The following is a 15,060-nucleotide window of genomic DNA, read 5'->3' as shown; positions in this document are numbered from 1 at the left end:
GCAATGTTGAGCATCTTTTCATGTGCCTGTTGGTCATCTGTATGTCTTCTTTGGAGAAATGTCTATTTAAATCTTCTGCCCATTTTTTGATTGGGTTGGGTTTGTTTGTTTGTTTGTTTGATATTGAGCTGTATGAGCTATTTGTACATTTTGGAAATTTAAATCCCTTGTTAGTAACATGATTTGTAAATATTTTGTTCAATTCTGTAGGTTGTCTTTTCATTTTGTTAATGGTTTCCTTTGCTGTGCAAAGGCTTTTAAGTTTAATTAGGTCCGATTTCTTTATTTTTGTTTTTATTTCCATTACTCTAGGAAATATTGCTGCGATTTATGTCAAAGAGTGTTCTGTCTGTTTTCCTCTAGTAGGAGTTTTATGGTATCTGGTATTACATTTAGGTCTTTAATCCATTTTGAGTTTATTTTTGTATGTGGTGTTAGAGAATGTTCTAATTTCATTCTTTTAAGTGTAGCTGTCCAGTGTTCCCAGTACCACTTGTTGAAAAGACTGTCTTGTCTCCATTGTATATTCTTGCCTCCTTTGTCATAGATAAATTGACCATAAGTGTGTGGGTTTATTTCTGGGCTTTCTATCCTGTTCCATTGATGAATATGTCTGTTTTTGTGCCGGTACCATACTGTTTTCATAAAGCTTTTATTTATTTATTTTTTTATGGCTGTGTTGGGTCTTCGTTTCTGTGCGAGGGCTTTCTCTAGTTGTGGCAAGCAGGGGCCACTCTTCATTGCGGTGCGTGGGCCTCTCACTATCGCGGCCTCTCTTGTTGCGGAGCACAGGCTCCAGACGCGCAGGCTCAGTAATTGTGGCTCACGGGCCCAGTTGCTCCGCGGCATGTGGGATCTTCCCAGACCAGGGCTCGAACCCGTGTCCCCTGCATTGGCAGGCAGATTCTCAACCACTGCGCCACCAGGGAAGCCCGACCATACTGTTTTGATGACTGTAGCTTTGTAGTATAGCCTGAAGTCAGGGAACCTGATTCCTCCAGCTCCATTCTTCTTTCTCAAGATTGCTTTGCTTTGGATATTGGGGGTATTTTGTGTTTCCATACAAATTTAAAAATGTTTTGTTCTAGTTCTGTGAAAAATGCCATTGGTAATTTGATAGGGATTGCATTGAATCTATAGATTGCCTTGGGTAGTACGGTCATTTTAACAATATTGAGTCTTCTAATCCAAGAACACAGTATATCTTTCCATCTGTTTATGTCATCTTTAATTTCTTTCATCACTGTCTTATAGTTTTCGGACTGTTAACTTTTTAAGGGCATCATTTTGCCAGAGAAACCTCAAACCTGGCCTACAATGGTCTGTGAGAGTTATCTCCAGGCCCCCAAACTCACATCACAGGAAGAGAGCTGCTAAAACAGTGCAGCCCCCAGAAGAGGCATCCTCCATGATGTACATGTCATATGGTCCATGAAGGATAATTCACGGAAGAGATAAGCAGGAGCCACAGAGGGCAAAGGGCAAAGGAGAGCCTTCCAGAGGGCAGAACTGGGGAAGATATATACCTCCTGCTGGAGCAGGTCGTCCATGTAGTTTCTGGCAGAATATGACATGTACTATGTATGGACAGATGACCATTGAGAGTTGTTTCCTGTTCTTTTCTTTTCCAAATGAGAGTTTTTAACTGCAATTACCCTGTCTCTCTCCATTACAGTTTACTGAGTGCATAACAGTGATTAAATTTACCATTTAGCCTCACTGGACCACATATGACCAAAAGAGCTCCATTTACGAGGTTCTATTCCAGAGAACCAGACTGGGTAAAACTGTGGCTTGTCATTTTGGGAAAAGAGGTTGCCCGTGTTTATGTAGAGAGTGGGTATTTTTGAAGGTATATTTATGGGGATATAGGTGAGAGTGGATATTGAGTAGTTAAAGGGGGTGCACTGTACTGGATAGATGTTGTTTTTGCAACTCAGTATCCACTCACTTTTCTTCTGATAAAATAACTCCTTCATAAAGCAATTATACTCGAATAAAGATGTTAAAAAAAAGAAAAAAAGAAAAAAACCTCCTTCAAACGTGGTTTGGTTGGCATCATGATCCTGCCCCCCACATCTAGAGATGGGCCTTGGTCCTCTTCAGCCAGTGTGTCTTATCCCCTGGCTATATAAAGAGAGCCAATGAAATGCGATACCTATGCTAAGTCTGGAAAGAGAAGAGCCCCTCACTCTTCTCTCTCCATCTCTCTTCAACAGAAGTTACTGGAAAGAGGACCTCCCTTCCTCTGGATGGCATCTTAAGATGTGAGGCTTGTGGTCACTGTGGGAGATGGGGAGGAGCTGGCCCTTGGTGACATTGTTAGAATCTAATCTTCACCTGAATCAATCCTACCTCAGACCTTTTCAGTTACGAAAGTTGAGAAATAGCCCCATGTGGTTGAAACCAGTTTGAGTTAGGTTCTCTGTCACTTGCAGTGTAAGAAGTTCTATCAGGTACACTAGCAGGATTGGTGTTTTTATCTTTTAATAATAAAACCTGTTATTTATCAAGAGCTTTATGGTTTACAAAGCATTTGCATAGACAGACCTCTTGATCTTGTCACCTCTCTTGTAGGGCAGTCAGACCTTACAGTATCATCCTCTTTTTACTAGATAAGGAAACTGGGATGAGATTCTACTTTGCCTAAAGACACCCAGCCAGTAATTAGAGGAGCTGGAGCTTGGACCCAGGTCTGACTCCAGGAAAAAGTTCCCCGTTGCAGCAGAGGTTGCTCAGAAGCCATCACAAAATGTAGCAAGTAAAACAAGATAGACAAGCACCCAACCCACCTGATTTCCTCTTCACCTCAAATTCTCCACAGCAGAGACTGGATATCAGTTCCTGAGCCCCAGCACACTTGCTTCTGCGGGAGGGGAAATGACTCCATTTAAGATATCTCTGGTGCAGTCAAGCGGGAGGTCATTTTCCCTTGTGGTTTCATTGATTTTATGACAAGGGCGTCTGTGATCTTAGTTGGAAGTATTTATGCATCAAGGAGAGAAACTCGGGGGACTCAGTCGTGTCTGTAGGCCAGTCACTCCCAGGGACCTCCTTAATTTAGGGATTCCTCTCCCCTGGCCCCCCTTCCTCTCTCCATCTTCCTTTACACAGGGTAGGGCTGCATGGGTGATGTATTTTTGAGACTGGAGCTCCAGAGCCCACGTGGAGGAGTAAATTACAAGTGAATCCACCTCCAGGATAGGGCAGCCTCCCTTGCCCTGGCGGCACTTCAAAGCTTCTTGAAAATTCTCCAAGGAGAACAGTCAGTCTCGGCGGGGCTTCGTGAAACCCTCTAATGGCTCTGCCGGACACCTGCGCAAGGATTCTCCGTGATATGCAGGCTTTCACCCATTTGTTTCCACACCGTTCTCAGGCATTTAGCCACGTCCCTTGGCAGAAGGAGGCACTGAGACACAGGGAGGCCGAGGCTGTAAACTGCAGATGTCCGTGCGGGATTCCATCTGCCCATCTACAAATGGCCAGGATTGTGTCTTGTCTATCTTTGAATGCTCATCTCTAGCACAAATTATGGCAATAGCTGGGACCCAATACCTTTCTGTGGAAAGAGTGGACTATTTTGTTATCCTGGTCTTTATGCCAAGTTTGATTAAAGTCCAATTTGAATTTCCAATTCCATTAGGCCACAGAGAACAAAGAATTCAAGATGCTCATAGACATTGGGTAGTGTCCAAACTGGTTCCTCAGTAACTTCCAGACATCAAAATAAAACACTTTATATTAGTAAAATTGCTTACAATTTACAAAGCCCCTTTACTTATATCCTGCCGTTAATCTCTACAACAACCCATGAGGCTGGCATAGCGATGCCCATATCAGAGATGAGGAAACTGAGACACAGAGAGGTTGGGTAATTTGCCAAAGTCACACAGCTGGTAAGTGACAAAGTCAGGACTCAAACCCAGGTCTTTTCATTCTGAGTCCAGTGTTCTTTCCACTGCATCATAACAAGGGGTGTATTTTCGTCCCTGCCTTCTGAAGGTCCCTGGAGGGTCTACTGGAGCAGGAGGAAGATGAAATCAAGGATGAGAAATCCCTGACTGCCTGGAGCAATGGAGAGGGAAGATGAGGGTTGTCTCCACGCTTCTCCCATTTCCTGAGCACCTAGTACATGCCAGTCTTCCTGCTACACGCATACCTGCTTCTAGGGGAAGATTTACAGGGAAGCTGAAGCTTTAAGGCCCTCCCTTGTGCAGACCCCTCTAATGGCCCTGGGTAATGGGTGCCATCAATTCACTACACAGGACACTTTGAAATGCCCTGAGCTCCTCTGTAGAAGAAACGTGATAGAAGTTTTCCAAATTTGACAACAACCCTGAGGAAGTGCCTGATGTTACAAACAATGGGTTGTGAAGCTGAATAATAAACTCTCAGTAATAAAAACCAAATTTTAATCAGCCATGCTAAGGAAAGACTGAATTATCATTGTCTTCTGACTATATAAAATATTACAAAATCTTTGTCATGCTGAGGAGTGATCAAAAAACGTGCAGTCAAAATGTAGGAAAGACAGGTTTTTTAAAAAAATTAATTTTATTGGAGTATAATTGCTTTACAGTGTTCTGTTAGTTTCTACTGTACAGCAAAGTGAATCAGTTATACATATACATGTATCCACTCTTTTTTTTTTTTTAGATTATTTTCCCATATGGGCCATGCAGAGTATTGAGTAGAGTTCCCTGTGCCATACAATAGGTCCTCATTAGTTATCTATTTTATATATGGTAGTGTGTATATGTCAATCCCAATCTCCCAATTTATCCCTCGCCCCCTTTTCCCCTGGTAACCATAAGTTTGTTTTTTACATCTGTGACTCTATTTCTGTTTTGTAAATAAGTTCACTTATACCCCTTTTTGTAGATTCCACATATAAGCAATATCATGATATTTGTCTTTCTGTGTCTGACTTACTTTACTCAGTATGACAATCTCTAAGTCCATACACGTAGCTGCAAATGGCAATATTTTGTTATTTTTTATTGCTGAGTAATATCCCATTATATATATGTACCACATCTTCTTTATCCATTCCTCTGTTGATGGACATTTAGGTTGCTTCCATGTCCTGGCTATTGTAAATAGTGCTGCAATGAACATTGGGGTACATGACTCTTTTTGAATTATGGTTTTCTCTGGGTATATGCACAGGAGTGGGATTGCTGGGTCATATGGTAGTTCTATTTTTAGTTTTTTAAGGAACCTCCATACTGTTCTCCATAGTGGCTGTATCAATTTACATTCCTACCAACAGTGCAAGAGGGTTCCCTTTTCTCCACACCCTCTCCAGCATTTATTGTTTGTAGATTATTTAATGATGGCCATTCTGACCAGTGTGTGGTGGTACCTCACTGTAGTTTTGATTTGCATTTCTCTAATAATTAGTGATGTTGAGCATCTTTTCATGTGTTTGTTGGACATCTGTATGTCTTCTTTGGAGAAATGTCTATTTAGGTCTTCGGCCCATTTTTTGGATTGGGTTGTTTGTTTTTTTGATATTGAGCTGCATGAGCAGGATACAAAATTAATACACAGAAATCTCTTGCATTCCTATACACTAACAACGAAAGAAGGTATTTTAAAGAGGTATGTTTAAGTAGTTAAATTTAATTGTCATTTTTTTCTGGGTCTTGTGATATTTGTGGTATTTATCAGCCTTTAAAATGTGGGGTTTTTTGGTCATTTCTAATTCTACATAAATGTTCATTTTGTACCTAACTTCTAATTGTAGTTTTGCACTCTCTTTTCTTAAGAGGGCCCTGTCAATTTATAAAAGCATGGTGCCCTGTACAATTAGGATCTGTCCCTTCATAGGTCATCTCATTTAATTATTATAGTAACTCAGTGAAAGAATTACTATTGTTATCTTCATTTTACAGATAAAGAAACTAAGGGTTTAGAGATGATAATTTTGCCCCAGATCCCACAAACTGGGAAGAAGCAAAGCCTTGTATCAAACTCAGATTTGACTTGAAGCCTGTGCTTTTCCTACTATGTTACTACCAGAACCAACGTTTGTGGGAATTCGTCCATGGTCCAGCCCTTTAATGTTTGGGGAAACAGTGGTTTTTAACTATGTACACAAATCCTTTGATACTCTTCCCTCCCTAATTCCCCTCCCCTTGAGTGAGGCTGCACTTTGTGACTTTCTTCTAACAAATAGAATATGGAGGAAATGATAGTGCATGATTGGGTCTTAAAAGGCACTGTGGCTTCCCCCTTGCTTCCTCTCTCTTGGATCACTCACTTCGGGGGAAGCTAATTATGCCAGGCAGCCCTATGAAGAGATGTTATGGTGAGGAACTTAGATCTCTAGCCAACAGCCACATGGTGAGCTATCTTGAAAGCAGACCCTCCGGCCCTGGTCAAGCCTTCAGATGATGCAGCGCTGCCAACATCTTGACTGCAATTTCATGAGACACCCTGACCCATAGAACGAGCACTGCAGCCTCAGGAATCCAACCTCAGAGCCAAACATCCACAATCCTGATGGGCCCTTACACTCACCAACAAGGTGCAGAAATAGGCTGTGCCATGTTCTCTGTGACCAGAAACTTGATCTGCATGCAGTGGACCAATTCCATCAGGTCTGAGGACACCAGAAAAACAGCAAAAGACACTTGGTCTGAGGGAAAGGGACGCACACAGAGGCTTGGGGCAGCCACTCCATGTGTCCTGAGGGGAACTGCCATGCCTGGGTTACTCTTGCATGTGGACAAACCACAGGGCTCTGCACAGGCAGACAGGCTTGACAGTGACTCGGAGATGTGGGAACTGTCCTGCACAGTGGCTGGGATTCATTGAGGGGTCGAGAGCCTGACCAAAAACGAGGGACTTTACGGGAAGGATGCCAAGTTGAGGCTTTGCAGCCTTGTCCGGTGTCCCCATTTGAAACAGTCTTCTCTCTGCCCTCCCATTTCCTCAACGTCAAGTCAGGCAGGCTGCATCTTCCTTTGCAGGGTCTCCAGGGCCAGGCTTGCCAATACTCAGCAGAGTGGAAAGTGCCCCCAGGGGATCAGTTTTGTTTTTCCTCTGTGAGGTGAGCTCTTCTGACTTGAAACGAGTAAATTTCCTTGCCCATTTAAAAAAAAAAACAAAAATCTGCAGACACTCCCTTGGGCTGACAAGTCCACCTGATTTGTCATTGGCATTTAGGGATTATCTGGGACATTTAGAGAATTTTTGTTTGTCTGGGACTGAGAGGGTTTCCTGGGATATGAAGTTTTCAGTGTTAAAACTCATACAATCTGGGCAAATAGGACAGTTAGTCACCTATTGGCAGTTAGATAAGTGTGAAGCCAGGTAAATACAGATAGGTTTTTTTTTAAACAAAAAATTAATGATAACATCTATCACTCACCTTCAGGAGAGCATATCTTATTTATTTATTTATTTAATTAATTTATTTTTGGCTGCATTGGGTCTTCGTTGCTGTGCGCAGACTTTCTCTAGTTGTGGCGAGCGGAGGCTACTTTGTTGCGGTGCTCAGGCTTCTCACTGCGATGGCTTCTCTTGTTGCGGAGCACGGGATCTATGTGCGTGGGCTTCAGTAGTTGTGGCACGCGAGCTCAGTAGTTGTGGCTCACGGGCTGTAGAGCGCAGGCTCAGTAGTTGTGGCACACGGGCTTAGTTGCTCCGCGGCATGTGGAATCTTCCCGGATCAGGGCTGGAACCCGTGTCCCCTGCATTGGCAGGTGGATTCTTAACCACTGCGCCACCAGAGAAGCCCAGGAGAGCATGTCTTAACAAGAAATAAAACCCTTGGTACTGAATTTCTTCAGGAAAGTTCAGCGCTCTTTTGGGGGGGAAGACAGAGTTCTGTTTCCTAGACTTGACCTCTTTGCCTTAAAGTTAGTTCTGTTAGCAGCACTTGCAGACAATAACTCCCCTGGAGGACCGTGCTTTTTCTAGAAAGACGAGTACGGTGAGAGGTAGGTTGCTCTGTGAGTAGACATACCTGCGAGGGAGAAAGCTGTTTAATTGAGATGCTAGCAGGGCTCTCCGAGGGACACCTGACTTTCACAGGCTTGCATTCTTCTTGAATATGATTATCAGGCTACAAAATTCATTGTGCAAGAAAAATAACTTTTTTTTAAGCACTTAGCTTCATTTCCATTAGGAGTATTAGAAGTCTCCATTGTACTGTGGTAGTGGGAACTTGATCTTAGCCAATTCTGGAGTCCTACTCTTTTCTTCAAGGTTGTGTATAAGTTCAGGGTGGCATTGAGGGTGAGGGTGGGGTGCTAAGGTTCAGGGCAAGGGTGGGGCAGTGGCATCTGTTACTGAGAGCAAATACTCCTTGAGCCCTCGTGCTACACTGGACACTAAGTGCTTCAGATGCATTCTCTCTGTTTATGTCAGATCAGCGTTGATCTGCACTCTTTTTATCCCCATTTTACACATGAGGCACAGAGAGCGGAAGAGTCTTACGCAAGGATGGCATAACTAGTAAAAGGCAGAGCTGAGGTTTGGAACCCAACAGACTGATTGTAGAGGCAGCCCACCTAAGGTCATCCGTTTAACGAATGTTTATGGATCGCTGTTACCTGACCCAGGCCCTCAGGAGGGAGCAGTAAGCGAAGCAAACAGAGCCCCCTGCCCTCGGGGAGCCCGCATCCTGGCCTCTATACCCCGCTGCCTCTTTTCAGCAGCCATGAGACATCCATTCCTCACTTGGTCCTGGGGCAGCGTTTCCCCCGGTTCCCACTCAAGAGGGCTCTGGGTCCAGCTACCCTCTTTTTCCTTCCACGCTTCTCCTAGGAAGACAGACATTCGTTCTACTCTGTACACTGTGCTGGTCAGAGGGACCCTTGCAGGGCTAAGACTTCTTCTTCCAGCTGCTCTCGAGCCCAGGGCACCATTGCTCCCGCCACGTCAGGGCCCAGGGAACGCCTGCACAGGGGCCATCAGGCACATCTGACTTGCACACCAGCCCCTCCTGGTCCGGGGCCCGATCCCCAGGACCCGCTGGGTATCTGGCTCAGGTGGGCACAGGGGCTAGCGCTCCACTTCTCAGGGGGTCCGTACCTGCCTCTTTCCCCCTCCCCCTCTCCTCTTCCCGGCAGGCAGGAAACTGGCTCTAACTCACCCGGTTTATTCCATGTCCTGAGTTACTTCATAGCCACGGATTTTGAGTTTCAAAAACTAAAGCCTTCTCTGCTCACTCCAGAAAAGCCCTTCCCTCCAACCGGACGTGTGTGGCTGATTCCAGGCGGCACAGGGTCAAGCGAGGAATTACTGCGATATCAGGTGGACAAACCAGTGTTGATACCGCACCATAGCGGCCTGTCCTCATCCTGACGTCTCAGGCCCCATAAATAAGCACTACTTGTGTATTATTAATGTTCATGGTACTTCTTTGGCATACACCCCTCTCTGTGCCTCGGTTTACTCACTTGTAAAGTAGGAATAATAATAGTACTCACCTCGTAGATGGTTGGGAAGATTAAAATGAGTCCAAAGGTTTCGAGTGCTCAGAACAATTTCTGGCCAAGGGTGGATGCCATGTTAGCCGTTATTATCATTGTGATAATTTCGTGTCCTATTTGTCTTTCGCTTTACATATATGCCAAGGTAAGGGCAATGTTTTAAAAGTTTAGTTCTGTATCCTCAGCGCACGCCAGGGTCTGGCACGTAGTAGGTATTCAGTATATATTGAATTTTAATTGAATGAACAAACTGTTGTATCTCATTCTCTGTCTGCTAAAAAAATCAGATTCGATGCAGTAAAGTCACTTGACTTCTCCCCGCCCTCCATCCTCTCCCATTCCTTGCAGAAGATGATGTTCCTTAGAATGTCAGAGATGGAAAGGACCTGGGAGGTCGTGTGGTCTAACCTCAATTTACAGAGAAGGGTTATGCGCCCCTGGAAGGGGAAATGAGGTGCCTGTGGTTACCTGGTTATAAGGCAGCAAAGGAAGGATCTCCAGCAGACAGGGGGAGTTTCCTCACTTCTTTCGCACCGCCATTCGCCGAGAAACAAAGCTCATCCCTTCCCTGTACTCATCACTCACTGACAACACTTCGCAAATACTCACTCTAGGCTCCAGGGTGGGAATAGTACAGACCACGATGCTAGATAGATCAGGGTTCAGACCCCAGTTCCCCCACTCAGTGGTTGTGTGCCCTTGGATAAATGAAGCCTCACTTTACTTGCTTATAAAATGGGGACAATAAGCCAGAGTCTGCAGGAGTTTCACGGGGATTAGATGAAGGAATGTGTGACTGTTTCTAGCACATAGTAGACATGCTTGTCTCCTCCCCGCCTCCCCCACCCTCCTGCTCTGGTAGCAAAGCAGAGAAATAGAAGACAGGACCAGGACCCTTATTCTCCAGGAGATGATAATCCAAGATGTAACTGAACATCTTTCTAAGGATGAAGAAGCTTGAGCAGAGATGTGCTGAAGGGAACGTCACTGGAGAGGGAAAGTGAACTGGGGAGGTTTTATGGAAGAGGCAATCCCAGTTTTGAAGGAGAGAAAACAGATAGATCCTCACCAGGGTGGATGGAGCACGAAGCTTTTCCGAAGGGCTTTTTAGAGACCCGCTCCCCCCAAAAAAGTAGCTTCCCCCCCTCTATCCCCCTCTCCCAGCTTGGCTTATTCGTGGCACTTACACCGCTAACACACACTTGTCTTTCTATAATTGTTTCCCCAACGAGAATGTCTGCTCCACAGTGTTCAGTGCTATAGCTCCCCTTCCTAGAACAATGTCTGGCACATAAGAGTTGTCCAAAAAATATTTGTTGAACGAATAAGGAGTGACAAGGTGCAAAGGTAGAAACTGGGTTATCTTGGGAAGAAAGGGATAGTCTGACTAAGGAGAGAGTCTATGTTTAAAATATTGAGGAATGCAGTGGATAGGGCTAAGGTACAAAGGCTGAGATTTGATCCTTTCCAACAGCAGAAAGAAGAGCTCAGCTGTGGAGCTGGTGGGGTGGCTTCCCTCTCCAGAAGGCCCACATTCCTGACCTTTGGCCGGCCCCTTTTACTCTCATACCAGCCGGTGAAGCTTGAGAGATAACCTCCACCCACCCAAGACTCCAGGTGCCTTTAGGTCAGCCCTTTACACAGGGATCATCTGTAGTCACAAGTTATTCTCAACTGCATTTGACTCTGGTGAGTGTTGGTCCAGAGAGAGTAAAGTGTTAGAAAAATCGGACCCTCAGAGCCCACAAAGAACATGGTTGAATCACCAAGCATCTTGTTTGTGTTAGAGGGTGAAGTAACCTTTAGGAGCCTTCATCCATAAAACTGTCTGCAGTATTGAAAACATGCTGCAGAAAAACTCCCTGGTGACCAGGAATGTCCCTTCCAACGTGGGACGGAACTGGAAACATTCTGAAAACCTGAATGACCGCTAGGGTTGCCTAGGATGCCTAGGGTTGCTGCTGTCCAGTAGGGGGCGCCATTGGTACAAATTGTGTCAGCTACACATTGACTCCATTATTCTGATTACGGTCTGGGTGTGTTTACAGCTTTGCAGACACTTCGCCCTGGTTTTTAACACTGAATAGGCAACAGGTGTGCCAGGAGAAGAATGTGGCTTTGCTCAAACACTGAAGGATAACGCTTTCCTGGTTGGCACCCTATTGACTGTAACTAGTTCTCTTCCTACAAAAACTTTTTCATGGTTTCCAGTTCTCACCATGTCAGATTGGCTTTTCTCCTAAAGAGATTATTTATGTGACTTATCCCAAGGATCAATGTTTGGTGTCCCCAGAATCACTGTATTAGAGGAATGTGGAGCTGTCTGAATTGAGGGAACCCAAGCGCCATCCACTGGCTTGAGGAAAATCTAGATGAAGTAGGGTCAAGCCCAAGAGGTGAACTTACCAGGACTGCAAGGGTGGTTATTTTGGAAAACTGCTCTTGGGTTCCCCTGTGAGCGATACACAGTCATTTGAAGAAGAAAGCTGCACCCTAGAAATCCCAAAGAGGGGTGCACGAGAACTTCCGAATGCCAGATATCGTGTGGATGTTCACCCCCTTAGGCACGGGGTGGTAGATTTGCATCTCTGGAAGCTCTGGGCTCACAGAATAAAAGATGAATAAAGGGTGCCCTCCTTACCTCCAACCCTTCACCCCTTTCTAAGCAACAAGCCCCCACGGCTGGCTCAGCTTCACCAGATCCTGCTTGGGCCACCTTGGGATGCCCAAGTAACTACATGGGTCAGGAAAGCACCAAGACTCTTGGGGTCATGCAGATACTCTGATCTTTTCTGGAGTCTCGGACCTTCTCTGTCCCCGACAAGCTTGCTTCTGGTTCTTCTAGCAAAGGAGGGCAGTGAATTCCCCAAAAGTTCCGGTGCTCCTCGTGGCTTGAGGACTTTGAGATCAGGCATCCAGGCTGACTTGGTGTCTTAGGACGGCCAGGAAGTCCCTTCTGGTCCCTCAACTCCCTCACCCTCCCTCCACACAACTCCAGCAGATGGAGGTACCAGAGAGAGGCTGGGAAACAAAGGTGGCTTTCACCCAGAGCCAGCTGAGAGGGGATGACCGTGGCGGGGTCTGCAGCCCCGAAGCAGGGTGCCTGCCGTCCTGTGACTCTGAGCTCAAAAATGTGTGAAATTTCTTTTTGCTGGGTATTCTACATCAAGCGGAACCTGTTCTCAGAGAAACATTCCATTTCACAGACCCTAATGGCTTTCCTCTGTGCCGATGCATTAATGAGGCTCCGGCTCGTTCTAATCAGAAGGAAGCCATGCAGATAATTGCCTGAATTTTTAATTCAGGGTTATGATAGGGGAATCAAAGTCACACTGCAGTTGCTGAGGCTGCCTCTTGTTCCAGGCCATTGACTTTTGCAATTTTCTTTGATTTCCCCCCTCCGTCTCTTTCTCCCCCACCCCCACTTTCTCTCTGTCTCTCTCTCACTCTTTCTCTCTCTCTCTCTCTTGCTGAGACTCGGTGGAGACTGACAGTTTCGGGATGGGGCAGGGTTGGAGGAATAGGGGCAGCCTTGGGGTCTCCTACGCAGTCTTTCTTTTTCCTCCTCCTCTTTTTAACCACCCCCGCCCTGCCATGAAAGGGTGGATGCTCCCTGCACCTGTTACCCCAGGGCTGGTTCTAGAAGAGTGCCCGGCACTGGCCTCCCCACTCAGGGTCTCTGTGCCCATAAGCCAAGACAGGAAATTTGCCCCAGGAGAGGATCTCCTTTGGCAGTTTACTTCTCATTTCATATCAGTTCCTTGGGGCAAGGGAGAGAAATGGAAAGGCCAAGGGGAAAGAAATCAGGTGAACAGGGCAGCTCAGTGACTTGCTCCAGATGGTGCTGGGACCCAGGGCAGGTGGGAAGCTGGAGGAATCCAAGCCTGGGTCTTTCCTGAATTAACTCACGTAACAATCACTGAGTGCTAGAATTCTAAAGAACTTACAGATCTCTGAGAACTTACAGGTGGTGGAAAGAGGTACATGCAAACTGGTTGGATTGTATGCCACCAACCAGCAAGGACCAAGAAGCTGGTACAGAAGGAGGCTCCCTGACGTTGGGCAGTCTTCCCAGAGTATCCAGGACCTTGGAGTGATAGAGAATTTGCTAGGGTGAGACTCAGCTTTTCTGGCTCAACTCCAACCGGGCAAGCTGGCTTTTCCAGGGGAGTGACTATTCCTACAAGGAACGTTTCTTCTCCCAGCATCCTCCAGGGCTGACTATACAACACTACCAGCAAACGTTTGCACTGGAAGCCAGGAGTCAGCAGCGTGACTCTGTCCCTTCCAGACGGGGCTGCTGAGTCCCTGGGTACCAGTCACATGGCCATAAGAGCAGAATTTATTTCCACATCTCTGTTTCTGTATAGGTTCAGGATTCTTGAGAGAGAGAGAAAATGTCTGCACCATGACTGAGTGTCTTCTAGGTACCAAGGCCCTTTTGCCATTATTCCATTTAATCCAGACAAGTGCCTTGTGAAGAAGAGATGACTGCTTCTACTTTGCAGATCAGGAAAATCAGATTCACCAGAAAGAGACAAAAATTTTGCCAACACCTGCACCTCACCCTCCAGCGGAAGTTTTCTTCTGTGGAATCTTCTGTTCTCTTTAAAGTTGTGTTCTCAAGGTTTGGTAATGCTACTACCAACAGTCTTTTCAACTGCAGGCTGCAGGCTTTCAGACATTATAAGCAGCAGTTAGCTTTATTATGCCGGTGGAATTTGCCCTCTATGGGGCTTTTGTTTCCTCAATAAAATGTCACCTCATGCTTGAAGAGCACGCCTCTCCCATGCGTGCCCAAGCAACCTTCAATATGCCCTGCTGTCATCCAAACACTAAGGGAGAAAGAGAAGACTCATCTCCTTAAGAACATTCCATCCCGTTTAGACCAGTGGACCTCATCTTGGCTCTATGATGTTTTAAGACACCACAGAACATCTCAAGAGATGTTCGTGAACCTCTGTTGAACTCTTTATGCAAAATCACTCTTCATTTCTTTTAATTAAAAAAAAAAAAAGGCATGTGCTTTGGAATACCTTTATGCAGAGTTAGGGTCTCATTTATTCAACCAGTCAGCAAACATTTAATGAGCACCTACCACGTGCCAGGCTGTGCCAGGCTCCGAGGGTGCTGAGATAAAAGACTGAGTCCTCCCCTCCAGGAGGTCACAGTTTATTGGGGTAGATGGATGAGTAAAGACTTACCATGCAGGGTAAGGGCTGAGGCAGAGGCAAGTACGATATACTGTGAACATTGACAGGGATCCTGAAATCAAGCTAACAACATGATGGGTAAACTCCAACAAAATTGAAAGGAACAGCAAGAGCCCTTATTCCTGAGCCCAGGGTATAGACCCAATCAGGAACAAAAGACCCCATTCTAAACTTGGGTCCCTTCCCATCTCAAGAGCCATCTTTCCTTAGCTCCCTGGAGACCCGGACTGTTCCCCAGGTCCCGTGCATTCCAGCTCCAGCCCTGTGAACTTGGAGTTAATGATTAAACTGGGCATCGGTGCCATGGCTTCCTTGGGGTGAGTTGGGCTGCTCAGCTCTGGAAGCTGCCAAGTTCCTGGCTCTGCCCCAGCCCAGGATAGGCCAGAGACATAGCCAGCACC

General features: G+C 45.8%; 1 protein-coding gene and 1 long non-coding RNA gene across 3 annotated transcripts in view; one reads left to right on the top strand and one right to left on the bottom strand.

Moving 5' to 3' along the window:
- HEATR6 (HEAT repeat containing 6) overlaps positions 1-15,060 on the top strand; it is a 136,170-nt gene that overhangs the window by 83,038 nt on the left and 38,072 nt on the right. The window lies entirely within an intron of this gene.
- On the bottom strand, positions 7,706-13,803 carry LOC309649787. 2 transcript variants are annotated; one of them, XR_014257292.1, is made up of 2 exons: positions 9,107-13,803; positions 7,706-7,975 (listed from the first exon to the last, which is right to left on the bottom strand). It is a non-coding gene; the product is annotated as an uncharacterized lncRNA (long non-coding RNA). The 2 variants fall into 2 exon arrangements; XR_014257293.1 differs by having other exon boundaries at positions 9,444-13,803.

This window comes from Balaenoptera physalus (genome assembly GCF_965194825.1).
Source record: "Balaenoptera physalus genome assembly, chromosome: 20".
Lineage (NCBI taxonomy): Eukaryota > Metazoa > Chordata > Mammalia > Artiodactyla > Balaenopteridae > Balaenoptera > Balaenoptera physalus.
The sequence above is the reverse complement of the archived record's forward strand: the minus strand, read 5'-3'. Positions and strand labels throughout refer to the sequence as shown.